We start from the raw sequence: 22759 nt of genomic DNA on the forward strand, positions 1-22759 counted from the left end.
AGCGCCCGGCACGACTCAAGGCCCCGGAGGTTTCCGAGAGGGGGTGGGGTTCCTGCACCTTGATCGCTGGCCCCTGCGTCCCCACTTGTTCTTCGCCGGTCGCGGCCCTCGCTTTACCAGGTGCAGGGGGGTATCCCGAAGAGGCAGGAGGCAAAGGTCGGGTCCACAGCCACGTTCCAGAGCCCATCCCCCGGCTTCGCATCCCCCCCCACCTCCCCGCAACCCGTACCTGTCACAGCTTTCACCCGGAGCCTTCTCCCTCCTCAGCCCTCTGCGGGGGTGCAGTCTGGTCCCCAAAGGGAAACGTGGGGCGGGCTTGTGGTTTGGAGGGGCACCTTGCTGTAGGGGCGCCTCCCACACCTCGCCTTGGCTCTCTCTTGCTTCCCTTCCTGAAGCGAGACCCCAGTCCGTGGATTTCAGTATCTCTGTCGCTATCCCTGGTCTCTAACCCCTTAGCTCTGACCTAAGGTTGGGGTGAGAGGAGCCCCTGCAGGTTCAGGAGGCTGCTGTCCCTGCTCACTAAGCTTCCTGGAGGCTCTGCCAGAGGGCTCCCCAAGAACTAAGGAGAAGGAAAACGACTGGGCAAATACTTCCCAGCAGCTGACCTGGTCCAGGATGCTCACGGGGGGCAGGGGGTGGGGTGGGGAAGAAGCCGCAGGCCCTTTCTAAGCTATGTCTTTACCAACGGGGTGCCCTGGGCAGGGCCATTTACCCCTCCTAGGCCTGGGTTTCAGCATCTCATCTGTGGCCAAGGAGTCATTCCTACCCCCTCAGGCCACTGTTGCTCATCTATTGAGCCCTTGTTAGCCAAGGTCTCTGGCCAGGAAGGGAGGAATGTCTAGGGCCTTCCTTTTCTTCCTACAGTTTCTCTCCAGGTGCCCCAAGGAAGCAGTTGCCAGCTGCCTTCTGCCCTTTCAACTCCCCCACCCCACCCCAAGAGGAGACTTTCCCTTGATAATTCCACCTTTCTTTAGAAACTACCCTTGGATCGCTGAATGTAAAACCCTGCAGGGCCCCATTGCTGTCCTCAACTTCTAAAGGGAGGGGGCAGACTTGCACTGTACTACACAGACTCAGGACACCAGTGGGATTCTAGGAAAGCAGATTCATTTGGGGGCTGCTTCCAAGCAGGGTTATGATGGCAAGAGCTGCCTACTGTGCAGTGGCCTGCCTGGAGGTGCAGTGATCTCCTGTCCTGATACCAGCTCCAAGTAAAGCTGGATGGCCAGTGATCAGGGATGCACATGGGGAGAATTCCTGCAGCTAGAGGGAGTTATACCTCGCTTACTTTAAGGTTTGTGAATCTTGTAAACCTGTACCACCTTGTGGGGTAAGGTGTTTCTTTCCCACTGCATGAGTTGGTGTTATTATTAATAAGAATAATAGCTATACTTTTTTACATACTCTTCATGTCCCAGGCACTTTCCATGCATTAGTTGTCAACATGACAACTGAGCAATCCTTCTCAAACAGAATTCAGATTATTCTTCCTCTGCTCAAAACCCTGCAGTGGCTCCCTTTTCATTCAGGACAAACATCAGTGACCTTGCAGTGGTTGATAAGGTCAAACCATCTGCCTTCCACCTCCACCTCCTCTGTCCTCATCTCATGTTTTCTGTCTTTTTCCTGGTCACACTCTTCTAGCCACACTGGCCTCCTTCCTACAATACCACTCACATGGTGTATTCCCACCCACAGGGCCTTTGTACCAGGTGTTTCGTCTGACTGGGATGATCCTTCCTCTGATACCTGGTTCACTAACTCTGTCATGTTCTTCTGATTTTTTGTTAAGAAGTCACCTCTCAATGAGGCCCACTGGGACCACCATTTTAATATTGCAATTTGCACTCTTCCACCCCCCACCTCCAGCACTCCCAATCCCTCACTTTGCTCTTCTTTTTCTCCTTTCCTTAGCACTAACTTCCTTCCAACATACGATCCAATATCCTTATTTATAGTGTTTCTTGTTTGTGGTCTGTAGATTCTACTCAGGTGGGGCTCTTTGATTGCTTTGTTCCCTGATGTATCTCCAGCACCTAGAATAGGGTCTGGCATACAGTAGGCACTCAGTAAATAGTTGTGGAGTGAATGAATGAGCTCATTTAAACCCTATAACAGTGGGTAGACACTGTGATTTTACCCATCTTAGAGATGTGGTGGCTGAGCTCAGAGAGCTTGAGGAATTAGCCCAAAGTCACACAACCAAGTAAGGCTTCAACCCAGGTCTGTCTTACTCTGGGGTCCTAATTCTTAACCCAAACACCCCTACCCCAGGTGAGACTGTGGTCCTTGTACCTGGAGTTGGTATAGAAGGTAAGGCCTCTCTGCCTTGACTGATGGCAGCCTGGTGAGGCCTGAGCTAGTTGTGCATCTTCTTCCCTGCTTTTCAGTGGTGCACAGCAGCTCTGTATCGAAAGGGTCTGTTTGCTCTTCTGTCCTGTCTCGTAGACTGTGAGGCCACGGCTGCATCTTTCTTCTCTGTGTCTTTAACTCCCAGCTGGGCCTGACCCACGCGTAGGGCTCCGTGAATGTAGGAACTAGGAGCACTGTTAGGAAGTGTCGAGAAGGGTGCTTTGCTCCTTCTTTCCTGGGGCTTTCCTGGTGGGCAGGGCAGGGACTTCTGTCTCTTTCACCTAGCCCTTTGGCCATCTGGAGGATCGGTGAGCTGAAACCAGCCCGCAGCCCCCACCAGTCCTTGCCGATGTCTGGCTGGCCCCCGCTCCTGCAAGGAAGCCAGTTCCTTCTCACTGAGTCATGGTGGGACATGGTCTCAGTTGGAAGCTCTAAGGAAGGCATCTGTGATGCTTCTCCAAAGGAAAACTACTCTCTGGGGACACAGCTACTCAACCCTACCAACTGCCAGTGTCCCTTGGGTTTCCACAAAGATGCCCTGTTTAGAGGGAATATTGACCATGTGAAATGAAGCTGGTTTCCCACGGATGGATTTGGGAGAGAACATTTCAGAACCGTTGCATCGCCAGTCCTGAGTGCTCATCAGTAGGTGGTGACAACCATCCTTTGGGCTACAAGGTTTTTCCCTCTCTCTCTCCATCCACAGGCTCTGAAATGCCTGCAGAATCGCTGTGTATAGGGACTTGGAGGTGAGCCCTCCTGTAATGTGATCAATAGGCACTCAACCCACCTGACCCACGGTCTGGCAGTGCCTGGGGGCTTGCTTGTGCCCATCCTCAGCTCTCTAACTCACGCCCACCGTCAGCACACGCTGTTCTGATCAGGCTGTGAGTTGAGGTATGCAGTGCTTGTCAATACCATTTTGTGGCTGAATTCACTGGACTCTCAAAGATGCTTCAAAAGTGCTAGTTAGAAAGACTGCCCAGCCTCTCATGAAAGCACCCTTAAATTACAGCCCTGAGTAAATGGTTTTCCTGGAACTCACTTTCAAAATTTATTTTAATGTTCAGGCCCTCTTGGAGTTTTGGTTTCGATAGTCTTCTCTCGGCTGACCTTTCCTGTCCTCCCCATACCACGTACAGCAACACTGATTTTGCGTAATGTATTTTGATTTTAAGATGCAGTCCATCCATAAACTTTTCTATCAATAATCCCGGCCACACTCTGTGTACCCTACAGCTTAAAGGAAAAGATCAGATTTATGGGGACTTTTATTTTTGGCCAGTTTAGTCATTCACTTGCCATTAGTGTCAGCGGATAAAGGCCTGAAGTCTAGCCCCAGGAGACTCCCCTCCAAGGGCACGCCTCAGGTCAGCTGCTTCAGCTGAGGGGTGGTGGGGATGGCAGCGGCGTGGCCCCCTCTGTGCCCTGGTGGTCTGTGTCCTGGATGATGAGAGGGAGCTGATGATGGAGTGCCTCCGAGGCGGGGAGGGCCAGTGGGGAAGCTCACAGTTCGGGTTCCTGTTGCCCTCTTTTGCCCTGCATTCCAGGAGAGAGACAGTGGGGCGTCAGCCCCTGAATGGCACAGAGGCAAGAGAGGGCCTTCTGCTCTCACAGGCCTCATGGCCGCCAGGGAGGTGAGCCCGCCCCTGCCTGTGTGCACACCGCAAAGTGGGCCTGGCTTGCAGTCAGCCTGTGCTGGGTTGGCAGCAGTTGGGGACCCATAGCTATCAGGCCCCAGGGTCTGGCCCACGAATGCTGTGTCAGTGTCACCACGCTGGGTTCCCTGAGCCTGGGGCTATTTGTTTGCTTGTCAGAGACAGGATTGCTGGGACTTGGAGACTGTCTGGAGAGATGGAATAAGGGAGAGAAACTCCAGGCAGAGCCTGTTTCACCTCAAACATTTATTTAGCCAATGTGTCCTGAGAACCTCATCATTCATTTATCCAACGCATTACCTGTGGGCACCAACTTTACCGTGTGCCCGGTGGTGGGGAGCCCACAGCGTCCTGCCTACGGAGAATCTGCATTTCAGCCCAGAAGGGGGCAGAGACACACCCGCAAAGAGGAAACAAGAACTGAGCCTGATCCTCTCGGCCAGTGATGTGTAACGTGCAGCCCACAGCCCTCACACGGACGTGCTCACACACACAGACACACACAGTGGGAGTCCTGGTTGTCAGGGAAGATGTGAAGTGTCAGCCAGACAAAGACCTGGGAGAGGAAGGGTGCTGTAGGCAGAAGGCGTGGCAAATGCCGAGGCCAAGGGTAGGGTAAGGGGGGTTGGAGGGTAGGAGGCAGCAGAGTGTGGTGAATGAGGGGCTCAGGTGGGGCTAGGAGGCGGGGCAGGCAGGTGACGGCGTGTGGGGCCTTGTAGCCACAGTAAGGATTTCTGGGCCTAGAAGAGTGGGGCTCAGAGCCCAATGGGAATACAAATCCAGTCCAGAGTGACCCCAGCCCTGGCAGGGGACCTTCAGGGAGGTGGCAGGTGGATCCCACCTGGGAAGACTTCCTGAACTCCTCGGCCCTGAGCCCAGAGCAGGATTTTGACTGAGTGTGGGGGCAGGGTTTGGGTGCATCAGCATCCCAGAGTAGCTGCCTGTGCAAGGGTGGGAGGTGGCAGATCTGGGGACAAAGAGCAGAGTCCAGTGACAGCATCATCAGGTGGAGTTGAGGGACAGGACAGGCTAAGGCTTTGGGCTTGGAGGTGACAAGGAGGAAATCTGACCCTGATGGCAGCATGAGGTAGGGGTGGGAGCAGGGAAACTGGAGGTCCCAAAGATGGACAAGGTCTGGAAGCTGGGAGCAGGTGCAAGGCAGTTGCCACAGACCGCTCCTTGTTTGGACGCAACTCCAAGGAGAGGTCTTTGATGAGTCCTCACCTGTCACTGTTCTCTTCTCTCCACTCCCTTTGCACTTGAGAGTTGGCTCTGACAAACAGCAGCACACGTGGCCCAAAAAAGGTGTGAGGGTTTCAGGTGAACCACATGGTGCCCAATTCCCCAGCAGAGTGCCTCACCCTATCCTTCCTGGGTCCTTGACCTGCTGAGGTCTTTGGACCTCTGGGCTTGGTTGGGAAAGCCCTCAAGCCTCAGGTTCTCCAACTGCAATATGGGTTCTAATTTCTGCCCTATCTGCTCTCTCTCCCCCACCTTCCATGGAGAGGCCCATGGTGCTAGGCCAGGGTTGGCAGGAATAGTAGTATGTGGGCAGGCTCCCGGGCCTCTAGATACCATCTCTGATGAGCATCATCTTCATGGCCTGGGCTATCCATTGCTCAATGGAAAATTAAGACAAATGCAAAACAAAACAAAGCAGAGCAAGGTGGTGTCCAGGGCTATGGAGTCAGATGGGCTTTGGTTCAGATCCTGGTCTTGCCTTGGCCTCTTGGAACCTCAGTTTTCCCATCTGTAAAAAGGGTATACCAGCTGTGCTGACTGCAGAGAGTGAATAGAAGGATTGATTTTAAGATAAAGTGTTTACAGCAGATCACTCAGCACCTGGAATGTAGTACTAACAGCAGCAGTTCACATTTTAAAGTGCATGCCTATCTGACTTTGGTGTTGTGACAATGTTGGATGGGGGATTTCAGGGTCTTGACTGGCTCTCCTTGAGCCTGGGCACTTGGGAGGGATGATGTCATTAGAGGGAGGTGATAAGTAGAGCTGAGTGTCCTCTAATGGATTTTATTATAGCCTTTGTGTGTGTTATGTACATAATTATTTGCCAGAGTAAATCTTACAGACCCATGGAGATTTGTGTGTTTTTTAATATTCGCAATACACTTGGGGTTTTATTTCCCACTGGATCTATTAGTTTAATTTAGTACAGGACAGACTGTATACTTAACCAAAAATTGCTTTGACATTATGGAGAATTAAGAGGCTGGGGCGGATGGATCTGAGTGGATCGATCTGCTTGAGATAAAACTCATATTTCCCCATGAGTGTTCTTCACCTTAATGGTGAGAATGGTGATTAGAAAACATGGAGCTGGCTAATAATGACCAGGGGCCGGCCAGGGCTCTGGCTCCAATGCTTTCTCTAGACCCATGAGAATCTCCCCCTTGGCGAGATGTTGTTTGATGGTTCCGCTGGAGATGCTGTTGGGGGCCAGAGGTGACCCCTCTGGTGACCTCCCAGTACCTTTGACCAGTTAGCCTTCTGAAGAGTCGGCGTCATGTGGTCAGGGAACCAAGGCAGGCACAGAGCCGAGAGGCCTGGGGCACAGTGCTATGGAGGCAGTGATGGGATGGTCAAAGCTGGGAATCTTGGCTGTTTCTCTGCCATGCTGAGCTGAACCTCAGCTCCCCCTGTCAGAGGGCACCAGGATCCCTACCTCCTGGGGCTGCTGTGGGAAGTGATGAGCTGAAGTCTGGGAAATAGCTTTGTGAATTGTCATGGTGGGGGATTCATGCTGATGATTATGGTACTGTATCCTCTGCATTTCTGGGTCTCAGGAGCCACTCAGGAAATGCCAGTTGGGCTTACAGATGGCTTCATTTCCAGGTCCCTAAGGTTTTGGCATCTTTCCTTCCACATCCTTCTGAGCCACCATCTAGAAGTTTCAGCCCAGAGCACCCCTATGGGGGCCTTGGGGCCAATGAGAGGCACTGTGGCCCACAGGAGGCTCCCGGGCGCTTGGTGGCTCCCTCTCCCTCCCTGCAGGGTGGGCTGAAGTGGTGCTGGACCGGGTGTCGTGACTGGCTCTGAAGGGCGAGGGGAAGCAGCAGGGCTCTCCATCCACGGAGACCGTCCTGGGCTGAGGCGGCCCCTGCAGGTCTGGGGGGAGGTTCACTTCTGGCGCCACCTAGAAGCCCCAAGGCTGGGCTCAGGACGCTGACCCGAGTCCCATTTCACAGCCGCCTGTGGTCCTGCCAAAGCAGTTCAGGCTTGCTCACCTGCCTGTCCACCCCACTCTTCTGGCTGATTCCAGCCAGCCAGGCCCTCTTCCTCCAGTAAGCCTTCTTCATGGTCTCTTCCTCCCCCTTGGCTGCCCTTGCGTTTTGTCCTGCACCCGGAGCGGCCTTCGTGCCTGGGTTAAGCTCTCTTCTCAGGAAGGCCTAGACCTGCTCTCATCTCACAGGCTGACTCCTGTGAGGTGGTGGTGCCTGCTGGGGCTCTGGTTGAGGAGAGCAGGGGTGCACAGCCGGGTTCTGCAGGGAAGCGTGCTGTCATGGATTGGTGACGTCTGCCAACAGCATGGGGGCGCTGAGAGGGAGCAGGGGATATGCCACCTCTGGAGTGGATTCCTGGGCTCCCTGATCTCTGGACAGAGCTTCCTCTTCTTGCTTCCCCTCAAGGCCAGCACACGAAGGTCTGTGCCTGGGGTTGGCAGAGCCTGGGAGTGAACCGGAGGGCTCGCTGTAGTGGCAGGGACAGGTGCCAGGGTACTGGTGGCACCATATTTCAGGCTGCCTCCCTGCTCCTGCCCAAGTGGAGTTATCCACAGAAAGAGAACGCTTGTCTGTACCTGCCTGGACACTTTGCCTGGCACGTGGCAGGAAGCTCGGGCAGTTGCACGGCTCCCGGAGAGTTTCAGAGCCAGGCTGTTTTCGAAGGACCTTTCCCGGTTTCATACTAGATGGTGGCCCCTCCCTACTTTGGGGCTACAGTCGGTACAGTAGGGAACGGGCACAAGTTCTGAGTTCAACATCGTCTTTGGTTTCAGAGCCTCAGAGCGTCTGGTCTGGGAGACTCTGGAGGTCAGCTCACGTCCCCTGCTCGGGGGCACCTGGGGAAGCGCACGGACAGGGTCCAGAAGGGACAGATCTGTCACGCAGGGGCTCCCACCCTGGCCATCTAGGCCCCTGCCCCCTCGGTGCTGAGGCCTGGGCCTGGGAGAGGCTCCACAGCACAGCGGTGACCTTCATGCCTGACTCGCCCCTGTAGAGTTCCTCCTGCCCTTAGACTGGCAGCTGCCAGTGCTGCTCGGTTTGCGAAATGTCAGTGGTTTAGTATCAATTCTGGAGGTTTTATTGTCCCCCCACTCCTGTTTTCCGATGGGATTTTGATCCAATCAAGGCCAATCCAGAGTGCTGGTAGGTAGATTTGTGTTCCTGTCCAAAGTTGACAAAAGGACACCCTGCCTGGGGAGCCAGGGGCTGCTATGGCTTCGAACGTGCGTGATTACTTTTCTGTCCCCCTGGGCTCTGGAGTCAGGCCACACTTTCCCCAGGAGAGCAGTTGCGGGTGGGTGCAGCTACTTCTCCCTGTGGGGACTCAGGGCTGGGCCAAGGCGCCTGGGGGTTTAAACTCAGGCAGTGGCCAGCCACAAAATGCCCTGGTTTTGTTTACAAAATGTCTTTGATGCTTCAGGCCTAAATTAATTTTTCACAGTAATGTTTCAAAATGTCATTTTTCTCTTTCCAGAAAAAAAAAAAAAACTGTTGAATGAGATTCTCGGTTTGGGAAGAGGTCTGAGTTGGGGAGACCCCAGGCCCCGACCCTCACTAGCCTGTGCCCCTCTCCTCCTGTCTCTGGCTTGGGCCCTTCCCTCTCCAGTCCTGCTCATTCCAGGGTGGAGTATGGGTGCAAGAATTTTTGTCAGGTTTTGATCTTGTGCCGTGGCATTTCGAGAGGTGGTATTTAGAGACTCAGCCCAGCCTGGCAAGCCTTTAGTGAGCACCTGCTGTGTGCATGGCCCAGTGAGGGAAAATCAAGCCTAGACAAAGAGGAGCGGTCGAGGGGGCTCTGAGTACGTGTGGAGCTCCCCGGGGACGGGGACGAGGAGGTCTGGCCCCACGGGAGCGCAGCAGCATCCGCTGTGGGCCTCCTCTGAGGTAGGAGGGCTTCCGCAGCGGCTGTGGCTTCCAGGGCCCACCCGGCTGAGGGTGGTGGAGGGAGACCAGCGTGGCCAGGTTGAGGGGCTGGTACAGCTGTGAAAGGTGACAGCTGGCAGTGCTCCGTGGTAAGAAAGAACGGCAGCGTGCACCTGGAGTCACCCCGGGGGGTGACGAAGGAACATGGCTCTCCCCACACCTGCCTGCAGTCCTGGGCCTGGCCTTCAGACTGGGGCGGCAGCCCACCCCACGTCCGCCTTCAGCATGGCCAGGCCCTATCGCTTGTGCGTCCTCTCACATCCTGCAGCCTCTCTCTCCGAGCCAGTCTGTGCCGGCTCCACAAGTCTCCGATGGGCCCGACCTCCTACCCCAACCCTTCTTGCACGGACTGGAGTCCCAGGCTGCGCCCTCAGGACATGGGTGGTAGGCACGTGCTGAGTGTGTTTACGTGCAGGGAGGGTGTGTGTGTGTCTGTGTGTGTGGATGGGGCACTTGTGCACAGACAGCCTGCCCTCTGTGTGTGTGTGTGCACAGGCAGTGTTTGCCTGGATGAGTGATAGCTGGTGTGAGCAGACAGCATAGGTGTGTGTAAATGGTGTGCCTCTGCCCAGACAGTGTGTGCACAGTGTGTGTGCAAGTGGAGTATGTGTGTGGTACACACATAGGCAGGGAGGCAAGTTGTGGCCAGGGGGCTGGCGAACAGGAAGCAGGAGACTCTGCTCTCCTTGTCCTGCCTCCCCTCCCCGTCCCTCACTTCCTCCTCTTTCTCTCCCTCCCTTGACTCCAGCTCGCTCCTTTCTTCCTTCCTCCTCCCCTTTTAATGGTTCTCCTCTCTCCAAGGACTGCAAATCTGAGCCAGCTTCCCTTCCTCCTCCTTCCTCTGGGCCATTCCATCTTGTGCCTGGCTGCTCTGGTTGGGGCAGTGGATGGGGACTCTGGACAGGCTTGGGCTGGCCAGAAGAGGGCCCACCTGCCCGCACAGCATGGTACTCCCTCACCCCTCATGCTGAGTCCCAGGCCTCTCTTGGAGGCCCGAAGCCCAGCATGTGGATTCTCCGGCCTGCGGGGCCAGGCGGACATGTGAAGGGGTGAGGCAGCTGGTCCCAGAGGTGCTGGGGAGTACCCAGGACAGGGCAGCCCTCGCTGTCACACCCCACCTTGGGGGGGCACTGCTCAGTGCAGACCCTGAGAGGCCTGATGTTCTAGTGTTTTCGATGAAGCTGGAAATCCAAGTTCTTATGAAAAATCTAATTTTTAAAAGTTGATTTCACAACAAAAATAAACCCTACAGGGTCTTCAGGCTAAATTTGACCCCGGGGTCCAGTTTGCCTCATTAGCAGTCCCAGCCGAGGCCCCAGAGGCAAGACACTTTGGCAAGCCTTTAGTGAGCACCTGCTGTGTGCATGGCCCAGTGAGGGAAAATCAGTGGGAGGGTGGCCCTCACCCTCCCACTGAAACTGTGGAGACACTGATGCAGGACTGACACTGACACTCTTGTGCCAGCTGTGGGGACACTTGTGAGACCGGAGGTATCTATGAGGTACGGCACTCGTGGATTTTTCAGACTCACCTGAATTTTCTGTCCATTTCAAGTTCAGGTGAGAATGTTATTCTTGAATCGGGCTTTTTTCTTTTTTCAGTTGTTTAGGTCTCTTACCTGTGCTGGCGCCAGAGTGTTTGAGCCCAAAGACTGCCTGGGGTGGTGTTGGCTGCAGGGAAGCAGTGGCCTTGGAGGGGTGGGAAGTGCAGCTGGTGCCTGTCAGGCTCTGTTCCCTTGTTTCACCCCCCCAGCAACCCTGTGTCTAGAATTCCTGTCCCTTTGACAGATGAGGAAGCTGGGTTCACACACAGAAAGGAGGAACTTGGCCTATAGGTCCTGCACTGCCTGCTTTGTCCCCCCGCTCCTGGGATGGAAGGTCTCAGGCTAGGGAGGGCAGATGGTATGTCTTGTTCCTAGGCCTTCCTGCAGAGGCCCACAGAGGCCACCATCCACCTCTCTCTTCCCTTCCTTGGGGCAGCTCTGTGACTGTGTCCTTGCTGCTCAGTCCTTCTCAGCATGGCCTCACCCTCTTCCTTCATTGCAATGGCTCCCAAAAAGATGCCTCCATGCCTCGAAATTCTCCAATGTAAGGGACACTGTTTAGTCCTAATCTGGACCTTCTAGCACATTCGGCATGGTTGGGCGTCCTCTTCTCCCTGAAGCACTTGCTCCCTTGGCTTCTGCGACGCTGTCTCTTGGCTTCCCTCCCACTGCTCTGGACACACCCCCTCAGTCTCCTTGTTGGCTGTTCATCTTTGCCAAGCTGCTGAGTTGGAGTCCCCACAACTTGGTCCCAGGACCTCTTTTCTGGCTCAGATGGGGGTGGTCCTTTGTCTTTGTGGGCTTCCATGTAGATGACACAAAGGATCCTCATGATGTCGACCTGAGGCTCATGACTTCCCTCCACAACCCTGGTCTGCTGTGAACCCGGTGGTCATCTCTGTCTCGGTAACTGGCCTGGCCATCCCTGGACCATGCTGAGGTCTCCCGCACCTAGCATTTGCCTCTATTGTGAAAGAAGCTCTGTGAAGTTGCTGGGTCTTTGTGCTGAAGGGTGGGCCTCTGGCTCTTTCCTGCAAGGCTCAGTCAGTCTTGAGATGTGTTGTCACTTAGGACTGAGAGGCACCCACCAGCCTGGTCTGTCAGGAAGTCCAGTGTGTTTCCTTCTTTACCTCATAATCATTCTTACCATTTATTGAGTACCAACAGGGAGTAGATCTGCAATAAATTCTTCCTGAACAAATAAATGAATGAAGGCATGAACGCATTAACACCCTATGGGAGAGTTACTATTATCATTTCCATTATGCAGATGAAAAGTCTGAGTTCTGGAGCGACTTAGTAACATAAGCAAAGTGCACAGCTCTGGTTCCCAGTAGAGCTGAGGGAAGCCTGTTCTGCCAGCAGAGGCCAGGAATTGGAGCTGTCCAGGGTCCCTGGCTCAGCTCCTCGCGTCCTTGGTCTCCTCTTCCTTTCCCGTTGGGGGATTTCCCCTCTTAGTATCTCCAATTGGGGGCTGTGTAAATGCAGCTACTGGGTTAGTCAGTGCAGACGTTGGTGAGCAACTTGGTAATTATTTCCAAAAATATTGACTTGTAATGTGAAGAAAGCTCTTTTCCATGCCACCCTTCAGCAGAAAATTGCCTTTGGTATTAACATTTCATCAACCGCATAATGTGAATTGATGTAAATGCATAATTAGAAATAATAGCCTGGGAAAATTTACTCTTATTTATAAAATTGAGCTTGTTAAATTAAAATGGGAGCTAACAACTTCCATCTCACTCTTAAAACATGTCCGAGGCTTTGCCTGCCTTGCTTTGCAGGAGCCCCACATGAGTGGGGGCCTGTGTGCATCAGCAGCTCTGCAGGGAGACCCTGGAGAGGGGATACCCTCTGAGGAGGCACGGACACCACCTGTCCAAAAGGTGGCTCTCTAGTAACGTGAACGGGCCTCTCCAAGACATCTTAATCAGCACACAAAAAATGACAGTCCCTGAGGAAAGAAGGCTGGGTAATTTCCTCAGCCCTCATTCTTCTTGTAGAATGGGCACCAGGCCAGCTGCCCAACCTGAGTCCCAGAGACATTGTGGGGGCTGGGAAAGATGCTGTATGCTCAGGTGCAATGAAATAGACGAATATGTTCTACAAATTCTAGGAGTTTGCAGAGGACAGTGACAAAAATTTCATCATCATTAATAATATTTACTCATTCATTTAACAAGCACTCTTTTTTTTTTAAAACATCTTTATTGGAGTATAATTGCTTTACAATGGTGTGTTAGTTTCTGCTTTATAACAAAGTGAATCAGCTATACATATACATATGTCCCCATATCTCTTCCCTCTTGCATCTCCCTCCGTCCCACCCTCCCTATCCCAGACCTCTAGGTGGTCACAAAGCACCGAGCTGATCTCCCTGTGCTATGCGGCTGCTTCCCATTAGCTATCTATTTTATGTTTGGTAGTGTATATATGTCCATGCCACTCTCTCACTTTGTCCCAGCTTACCCTTCCCCCTCCCCGTGTCCTCAAGTCCATTCTCTAGTAGGTCTGCATCTTTATTCCCGTCTTGCCACTAGGTTCTTCATGACCACTTTTTTTTTTTTTTTAGATTCCATATATGTGTGTTAGCATACGATTTTTCCATATATATGTGTTAGCATAGATTTTTTTTTCTGTGAACTCATAAATGTTTATTTTCCTGGGTCACAGAACTTTTCAGAGACAAAACTCTGTCAACTATGATCTCTTTCTGACTTACTTCACTCTGTATGACAGTCGCTAGGTCCATCCATCTCACTACAAATAACTCAGTTTTGTTCCTTTTTATGGCTGAGTAATACTCCATTGTATATATGTGCCACATCTTCTTTATCCATGCATCTGTTGATGGACACTTAGGTTGCTTCCATATCCTGGCTATTGTAAATAGAGCTGCAATGAACATTTTGGTACACGACTCTTTTTGAATTATGGTTTTCTCAGGGTATATGCCCAGTAGTGGGATTGCTGGGTCATATGGTAGTTCTATTTTTAGTTTTTTAAGGAACCTCTATACTGTTCTCCATAGTGGCTGTATCAATTTACATTCCCATCAACAGTGCAAGAGGGTTCCTTTTTCTCCATACCCTCTCCAGCATTTATTGTTTGTAGATTTTTTGATGATGGCCATTCTGACCAGTGTGAGATGATATCTCATTGTAGTTTTGATTTGCATTTCTCTAATGATTAATGATGTTGAGCATTCTTTCATGTATCTGTTGGCAATCTTCTTTGGAGAAATGTCTATTTAGGTCTTCTGCCCATTTTTGGATTGTGTTGTTTGTTTTTTTGATTTTTTTTTTAAACATCTTTATTGAAGTATAATTGCCTTACAATGGTGTGTTAGCTTCTGCTTTATAACAAAGTGAATCAGTTATACATATACAATATGTTCCCATATCTCTTCCCTCTTGCATCTCCCTCCCTCCCACCCTCCCCATCCCACCCCTCTAGATGGTCACAAAGCACCGAGCTGATCTCCCTGTACTATGCGGCTGCTTCCCACTAGCTATCTATTTTACATTTGGTAGTGTATATATGTCCATGACACTCTCTCACCCTGTCACATCTCACCCCACCCCCTCCCCATATCCTCAAGTCCATTTTCTAGTAGGTCTGTGTCTTTATTCCCGTCTTGCCACTAGGTTCTTCATGGCCTTTTTTTTTTTTCCTTAGATTCCGTATATATGTGTTAGCATACTGTATTTGTTTTTCTCTTTCTGACTTACTTCACTCTGTATGACAGACTCTAACTCCATCCACCTCATTACAAATACCTCCATTTCATTTCTTTTTATGGCTGAGTAATATTCCATTGTATATATGTGCCACATCTTCTTTATCCATTCATCTGTCGATGGACATTTAGGTTGCTTCCATGTCCTGGCTATTGTAAATAGAGCTGCAATGAACATTTTGGTACATGACTCTTTTTGAACTATGGTTTTCTCAGGGTATATGCCCAGTAGTGGGATTGCTGGGTCGTATGGTAGTTCTATTTTTAGTTTTTTAAGGAACCTCCATACTGTTCTCCATAGTGGCTGTATCAATTTACATTCCCACCAACAGTGCAAGAGTGTTCCCTTTCCTCCACACCCTCTCCAGCATTTATTGTTTCTAGATTTTTTGATGATGGCCATTCTGACTGGTGTGAGATGATATCTCATTGTAGTTTTGATTTGCATTTCTCTAATGATTAAGGATGTTGAGCATTCTTTCATGTGTCTGTTGGCAATCTGTATATCTTCTTTGGAGAAATGTCTATTTAGGTCTTCTGCCCATTTTTGGATTGGGTTGTTCGTTTTTTTTGTTATTGAGCTGCATGAGCTGCTTGTAAATCTTGGAGATTAATCCTTTGTCAGTTGCTTCATTTGCAAATATTTTCTCCCATTCTGATGGTTGTCTGTTGGTCTTGTTTATGTTTTCCTTTGCTGTGCAAAAGCTTTTAAGTTTCATTAGGTTCCATTTGTTTATTTGTGTTCTTATTTCCATTTCTCTGGGAGCTGAGTCAAAAAGAATCTTGCTGTGATGTATGTCATAGAGTGATCTGCCTATGTTTTCCTCTAAGAGTTGTATACTGTCTGGTCTTACATTTAAGTCTTTAATCCATTTTGAGTTTATTTTTGTGTATGGTGTTAGGGAGTGTTCTCATTTCATTCTCTTACATGTAGCTGTCCAGTTTTCCCAGCATGACTTATTGAAGAGGCTGTCTTTTTTCCATTGTATACTCTTGCCTCCTTTATCAAAGATAAGGTGACTATATGTGCGTGGGTTTATCTCTGGGCTTTCTATCCTGTTCCATTGATCTGTATTTCTGTTTTTGTGCCAGTACCATACTGTCTTGATTACTGTAGCTTTGTAGTATAGTTTGAACTCAGGGAGCCTGATTCCTCCAGCTCTGTTTTTCTTTCTCAAGATTGCTTTGGCTATTCAGGGTCTTTTGTGTTTCCATAAAAATTGTGAAAATTTTCGTTCTAGTTCTGTGAAAAATGCCAGTGGTAGTTTGGTAGGGATTGTATTGAATCTGTAGATTGCCTTGGGTGGTAGAGTCATTTTCACAATGTTGACTCTTCCAATCCAAGAACAGGGTATATCTCTCCATCTATTTGTATCATCTTTAATTTCTTTCATCAGTGTCTTATAATTTTCTGCACACAGGTCTTTTGTCTCCTTAGGTAGGTTTATTCCTAGGTATTTTATTCTTCTTGTTGCAATGGTAAATGGGAGTGTTTTCTTAATTTCACTTTCAGATTTTTCATCATTAGTGTATAGGAATGCAAGAGATTTCTGTGCATTAATTTTGTATCCTGCAACTTTACCAAATTCATTGATTAGCTCTAGTAATTTTCTGGTAGCATCTTTAGGATTCTCTATGTATAGTATCATGTCATCTGCAAACAGTGACAGCTTTACTTCTTCTTTTCCAATTTAGATTCATTTTGTTTCTTTTTCTTCTCTCATTGCTGTGGCTAAAACTTCCAAAATTGTGTTGAATAATAGTGGTGAGAGTGGACAGCCTTGTCTTGTTCCTGATCTTAGTGGAAATCGTTTCAGTTTTTCACTGTTGGGGACGATGTTGGCTGTGGGTTTGTCATATATGGCCTTTATTATGTTGAGGAAAGTTCCCTCTATGCCTACTTTCTGGAGGGTTTTTATCATAAATTGGTGTTGAATATTATCGAAAGGTTTCTCTGCATCTATTGACATGATCATATGGTTTTTCTCCTTCAATTTGTTAATATGGTGTATCACGTTGATTGATTTGTGTATATTGAAGAATCCTTGCATTCCTGGGATAAACCCCACTTGATCATATTGTATGATCCTTTTAATGTGCTGTTGGATTCTGTTTGCTAGTATTTTGTTGAGGATTTTTGCATCTATGTTCATCAGTGATATTGGCCTGTAATTTTCTTTCTTTGTGACATCTTTGTCTGGTTTTGATATCAGAGTGATGGTGGCCTCGTAGAATGAGTTGGGGAGTGTTCCTCCCTCCGCAATATTTTGGAAGAGTTTGAGAAGGATAGGTATTAGCTCTTCTCTAAATATTTGATAGAATTCGCCTGCGAAGCCATCTGCCTGGGCTTTTGTTTGTTGGAAGATTTTTAATCACAGTTTCAATTTCAGTGCTTGTGATTGGTCTGTTCATATTTTCTATTTCTTCCTGGTTTAGTCTCGGAAGGTTGTGCATTTCTAAGAATTTGTCCATTTCTTCCAGGTTGTCAATTTTATTGGCGTATAGTTGCTTGTATTAATCTCTCATGATCCTTTGTATTTCTGCAGTGTTAGTTGTTACTTCTCCTTTTTCATTTCTAATTCTATTGATTTGAGTCTTCTCCCTTTTTTTCTTGATAAGTCTGGCTAATGGTTTATCAATTTTGTTTATCTTCTCAAAGAACCAGCTTTTAGTTTTATTGATCTTTGCTATCGTTTGCTTCATTTTTTTCCATTTATTTCTGATCTGATCTTTATGATTTCTTTCCTTCTGCTAACTTTGGGGTTTTTTGTTCTTCTTTCTCTAATTGCTTTAGGTGTAAGGTTAGGTTGTTTATTTGTGATGTTTCCTGTTTCTTAAGATAAGACTGTATTGCTATAAACTTCCCTCTTAGAACTGCTTTTGCTGCATCCCATAGGTTTTGAGTCGTTGTTTTTTCATTGTCATTTGTTTCTAGGTTTTTTTTATTTCCTTTTTGATTTCCTCAGTGATCTTTTGGTTTTTAAGTAGTGTGTTGTTTAGCCTCCATGTGTTTGTATTTCTTCCAGATTTTTTCCTGTAATTGATATCTAGTCTCATAGTGTTGTGGTTGGAAAAGATACTTGATACGATTTCAATTTTCTTAAATTTACCAAGGCCTGATTTGTGACCCAAGATATGATCTATCCTGGAGAATGTTCCATGAACACTTGAGAATAATGTGTATTCTGTTGTTTTGGGATGGAATGTCCTATAAATATCAATTAAATCCATCTTGTTTAATGTATCATTTAAAGCTTGTGTTTCCTTATTTATTTTCATTTTGGATGATCTGTCCATTGGTGAAAGTGGGATGTTAAAGTCCCCTACTATGATTGTGTTACTGTCGATTTCCCCTTTTATGGCTGTTAGTATTTGCCTTATGTATTGAGGTGCTCCTATGTTGGGTGCATAAATATTTACAATTGTTATATCTTCTTCTTGGATTGATCCCTTGATCATTATGTAGTGTCCTTCTTTGTCTCTTGTAATAGTCTTTGTTTTAAAGTCTAATTTGTCTGATATGAGAATTGCTACTCCAGCTTTCTTTTGATTTCCATTTGCATGGAATACCTTTTTCCATCCCCTCACTTTCAGTCTGTATGTGTCCGTAGGTCTGAAGTGGGTCTCTTGTAGACAGCATATATACGGGTCTTGTTTTTGTGTCCTTTCAGCCAATCTATGTCTTTTGGTGGGAGCATTTAATCCATTTACATTTAAGGTAATTATCGATATGTATGTTCCTATTACATTTTCTTAATTGTTTTGGGTTTATTATTGTAGGTCTTTTCCTTCTCTTGTGTTTCCTGCCTAGAGAAGTTCTTTTAGCATTTGCTGTAAAGCTGGTTTGGTGGTGCTGAACTCTCTTAGCTTTTGCTTGTCTGTAAAGGTTTTAATTTCTCCATCAAATCTGAATGAGGTCCTTGCTGGGTAGAGTAATCTTGGTTGTAGGTTTTTCTACTTCATCACTTTAAATATGTCCTGCCACTCCCTTCTGGCTTGCAGAGTTTCTGCTGAAAGATCAGCTGTTAACCTTATGGGGATTCTCTTATGTGTTATTTGTTGTTTTTCCCTTGCTGCTTTTAATATTTGTTCTTTGTATTTAATTTTTGATAGTTTGATTAATATGTGTCTTGGTGTGTTTTTCCTTGGATTTTTCCTGTATGAGACTCTCGCTTCCTGGACTTTATTAACTATTTCCTTTCCCATATTAGGGAAGTTTTCAACTATAATCTCTTCAAATATTTTCTCAGTCCCTTTCTTTTTCTCTTCTTCTTCTGGGACCCCTATAATTCGAATGTTGGTGCATTTAATGTTGTCCCAGAGGTCTCTGAGACTGTCCTCAATTCTTTTCATTCTTTTTTCTTTTTTCTGCTCTGCAGTAGTTATTTCCACTATTTTATCTTCCAGGTCACTTATCCGTTCTTCTGCCTCAGTTATTCTGCTATTGATCCCTTCTAGTGAATTTTTAAATTCATTTATTGTGTTGTCCATCACTCTTTGTTTGCTCTTTAGTTCTTCTAGGTCCTTGTTAAATGTTTCTTGTATTTTCTCCATTCTATTTCCAAGATTTTGGATCATCTTTACTATCATTATTCTGAATTCTTTTTCAGGTAGACTGCCTATTTCCTCTTCATTTTTTAGGCCTTGTGGCTTTTTGCCTTCCTCCTTCATCTGCTGTGTGTTTCTCTGTCTTCTCCTTGTGCTTAACTTACTGTGTTTGGGATCTCCTTTTCGCAGGCTGCAGGTGCATAGTTTCTGTTGTTTTTGGTGTCTGTCCCCAGTGGCTAAGGTTGGTTCAGTGGGTTGTGTAGGCTTCCTGGTGGAGGGGAGTAGTGCCTGTGTTCTGGTGGATGAGGCTGGATCTTGTCTTTCTGGTGGGCAGGTCCACGTCTGGTGGTGTGTTTTGGGGTGTCTGTGTCCTTATTATGATTTTAGGGAGTCTCTGTGCTAATGGATGGGGCTGTGTTCCTGTCTTGCTAGTTGTTTGGCATAGGGTGTCCAGCACTGTAGCTTGCTGGTCATTGAGTGGAGCTGGGTCTTGGCGTTGAGATGGAGATCTCTGGGAGATTTTCACCGTCTGATATTACGTGGAGCTGGGAGGTCTCTTGTGGACCAGTGTGCTGAACTTGGCTCTCCCACCTCAGAGGCACAGCCTTGATGCCTGGCTGGAGCACCAAGAGCCTGTCCTCCACACGGCTACCATTTGGAGTCGGGTCCCCAACGCTTTTCCCGCCGTTAGAGGGAGGTGTCCAAGCTAGGCTGCCCTGGGCAGAGAAGCCAGAAGGCTGGTGGAACCCGCGGGAGCGCGGGTAGGGCGGCGAAGAGGGAAGCCAATAGCTACTTTTTAAAATAAAACAGACAGGGACTTCCCTGACAGTCCAGTGGTTAAGATTCTATGCTCTCAGTGCAGGGGTCCCAGGTTCGATCCCTGGTCAGGGAGCTAGATCCCACATAGCACAACGAAGAGCCCACATGCCTCAACTGAAGATCCTGCAGGCAGCAACGAAGATCCTGTGTGCTGCAACTGCTGGTCTTGGAAGGTCTCCGGGTGAGGAGGGGAGACTGGGGCTTATCCTGGCAGCAGCCATATTTGGGAGCTCCTTCCACTGAGGGAGGCTGATGCCGGCCTCCAGCTCCTTAGTGACAAGACCTGGCCTCGCCCGACAGCCTGCTGGGGCCAGTCCAACAATCACTCTTTAAGCATCTACTCCATGTCAAACCCTGTGCTAGGTGGTGGGTGTACAGAGATGGAGAAGATATGGTGTCTTGTCTGATCTCTTGGAGCTCACCATCTAGGTGGGAGGGGCAGGCATTTAAACGTACTTTCATTTTGGTTGCAAGTGACAGAAAAACAATTCACAGTATCTAAAACAAACAAGCAAACAAAACGAAATCTATTGACTCATAACTGGAATGGCTTTCAGGCAGAGCTTGATCGAGGGACACAAATGAATTTATCAGGATTCTTGTCTGTTTTCTCTAGGCTCTTTCTCTGCATGTTAGCCTCATTCCCTCTACTCTTGCAGGTTGCACCCACCAACCCCTCCCCCTCCATGTGGGGAAGGGTGATATTGGCATGCTGTTCACATTTATAGCCAATGGCTGATTTTTTAAAGGAAAAAACCTGCAGCTTTTCCACATGGAGGAAACCCCTTCTCGCACACCCTATCCTTATTGGATGAGTGGAGCTAATTTCATTCCCCAGCTTCAGAGGTAGAAATGTGACTCAGACCTTGCCAATCAGAACACTGTGGCTCCTGACCACAAGATTAGGTCCAGGGATGCAGAGGACCCTGGCTGGAGGTAATGTCCATGTCATGACAAGGAGTCTGGCCAGAGTTACTGGTAAGGCAGCACTCCTTGGTCTCCAGAATGGTGGGCTGTGAAGATGGCCAGAGCCACCTCCCTCTGGGGGAAGGCAGAGCAGACACTTAGCTGATCCTACGAAGTTGCTCGCGTCCCTGGTGCAGCCACACTTGGAAGGAGGTGCATCCCCGGACTCCTCAATTCCATGGCCATTACCCTCCTCTGTACACTCCAGTTGGAGTGCAGTTTTCTGTCAGTTCCTACTGGAAGAGTTCCGGCAGTATCTGTCCAGGTCTTTATCCCCAGTTAAAAATTACTCATTAAATAGAAGCTACTGCTTTTTTTAATAAGACCCAGCATAAATGAGCCCCCCGCTTTCTAGAAGCCCTTGCTTGTGTGCTCACAGTTTCATCTTTCAACCCTGTTGGCATGTTGTCTGTCCCCCTTTTGTGGCCCCAGTCAGGGCTGAGCCCACGGCTGTGAGGAGGCTGGGAAGCTTGCTCAGGACCCCTGCTGCCTTCCCCTTCCTGGCCCTGCTCCAGGGCACAGTGGGGACCCTGAGGAGATGTTTACAGCCCCGCCTGGGTCTGCCCTGGCCCCTTCCCTTCTGCTCCTCTCCTTCCCCCAGGGGACACAGGTTCTCTTGTCATGTGGAAAGAAAGCTGCCTGCTTGTCTCCAGGAACAGCTGGGCCTTGTCCCCTCAGCTGTGGCTTGGCGCCTGCAGTAGGCCACACAATTCTGGCTGTGTCCTGGGGAACCAGGGACCAACGGAAGTGCCTTGGCGCTGGCCCAGGACCTGTGGGGGGCTTTGGGCCTGGGAGGTTGGAGGCGGGGCCCTCAGGGAGTCCATTTCTCCAGGGCCTCCACTTTCTCTCACAGCCCTGCCCATGGGGAGCCAACACTGGCCAAGGGGGAGGCCGTTGAGCCTCCTGAAAGGGATGCTGAAGGCTGTGTCTGAAGTGCTGGGCCTGGCTCCTTTCTCACTGGCCTCTGCACTCCTGGGGGATGTGAGCAGCAGATGAGACGGCTGTGGATTTGCTCCCCTTTAGCCACCTTCCCTGACTCTGATGCCACCAGTGGGCTTGAGGCTCTTCCAAGGGGTGGAAAGGAGGAGAAGTGTGGGAAACAGCTGACAGGGTCGGGGCTGGGTTCGCAGTCTGGGCTTCAGTGGTGGCATTGATTTCTGGCTCTTCTACCCTCAGCTCCACGGCCTGGGTAGCTCCCCACACCGTGCTGTCCCCTCCACGCTGCCCAGCCCAGCCTCATCTCCCTCCACAGGGCAGGGCTCCTTGGGCACCCCCACTACTCACCATAGCCCCATAGGTGGAGAGTTTGTTCTGAACCGTCATCTTGCCAAATGCTCCCTAGACACCACCTCACTCACAACATTGGGAGGCATGTGCTGTTATTGTCCTCACTTTGCAGGTGCAGAAGCTGAGACTCAGGATGGTCAAGTAACTTGCCCAAGGCCACACAGCTGGCTAACCTGAATCTTTCTCATTTCAAAGCCTGTGCTCAGAATCAAAAGGCTCTACCACTTCTCTGGGCGCTTTGGCTCCAGCTGCTGTTTGTTCTGCCTGGAAAGCTGTTTTCTTTATTCAAATGACAACCATTTATTGAGTTCTTACCCTGTGCTTATTCATGGTCTTACATCCTAGAGGGGGAGATAGATAATAAACACGTGAATAAAAAGGAAGAAAAATAAAGCAGATAGTGTTCACTGCTATAGAGAATTAAAAAAAGAGGAGTGTGCCTGGGCATGATGGGTGGTGCATTTTAGCAGGGAGATTGGGGAAGGCTGCTTGTGGACCTGGGACCTGAAAGATGGGAAACTATTTCTACATAGCAATGTAGAAACTAGAGAAATCATGCTGTGTGGAGAGAAGGGCTGGCGATGTCCCTGGGTGGGAGTGACCATGGCATGCAGGGAAGGAGAGCTGCAGGTGTGGGACTGCAGGAGGGGTGTGGAGGGGGGATACATGAACACTCGGGGGTGCT

The sequence above is a fragment of the Balaenoptera musculus genome, chromosome 19 (genome assembly GCF_009873245.2).
Source record: "Balaenoptera musculus isolate JJ_BM4_2016_0621 chromosome 19, mBalMus1.pri.v3, whole genome shotgun sequence".
Taxonomy (NCBI): Eukaryota; Metazoa; Chordata; class Mammalia; order Artiodactyla; family Balaenopteridae; genus Balaenoptera; species Balaenoptera musculus.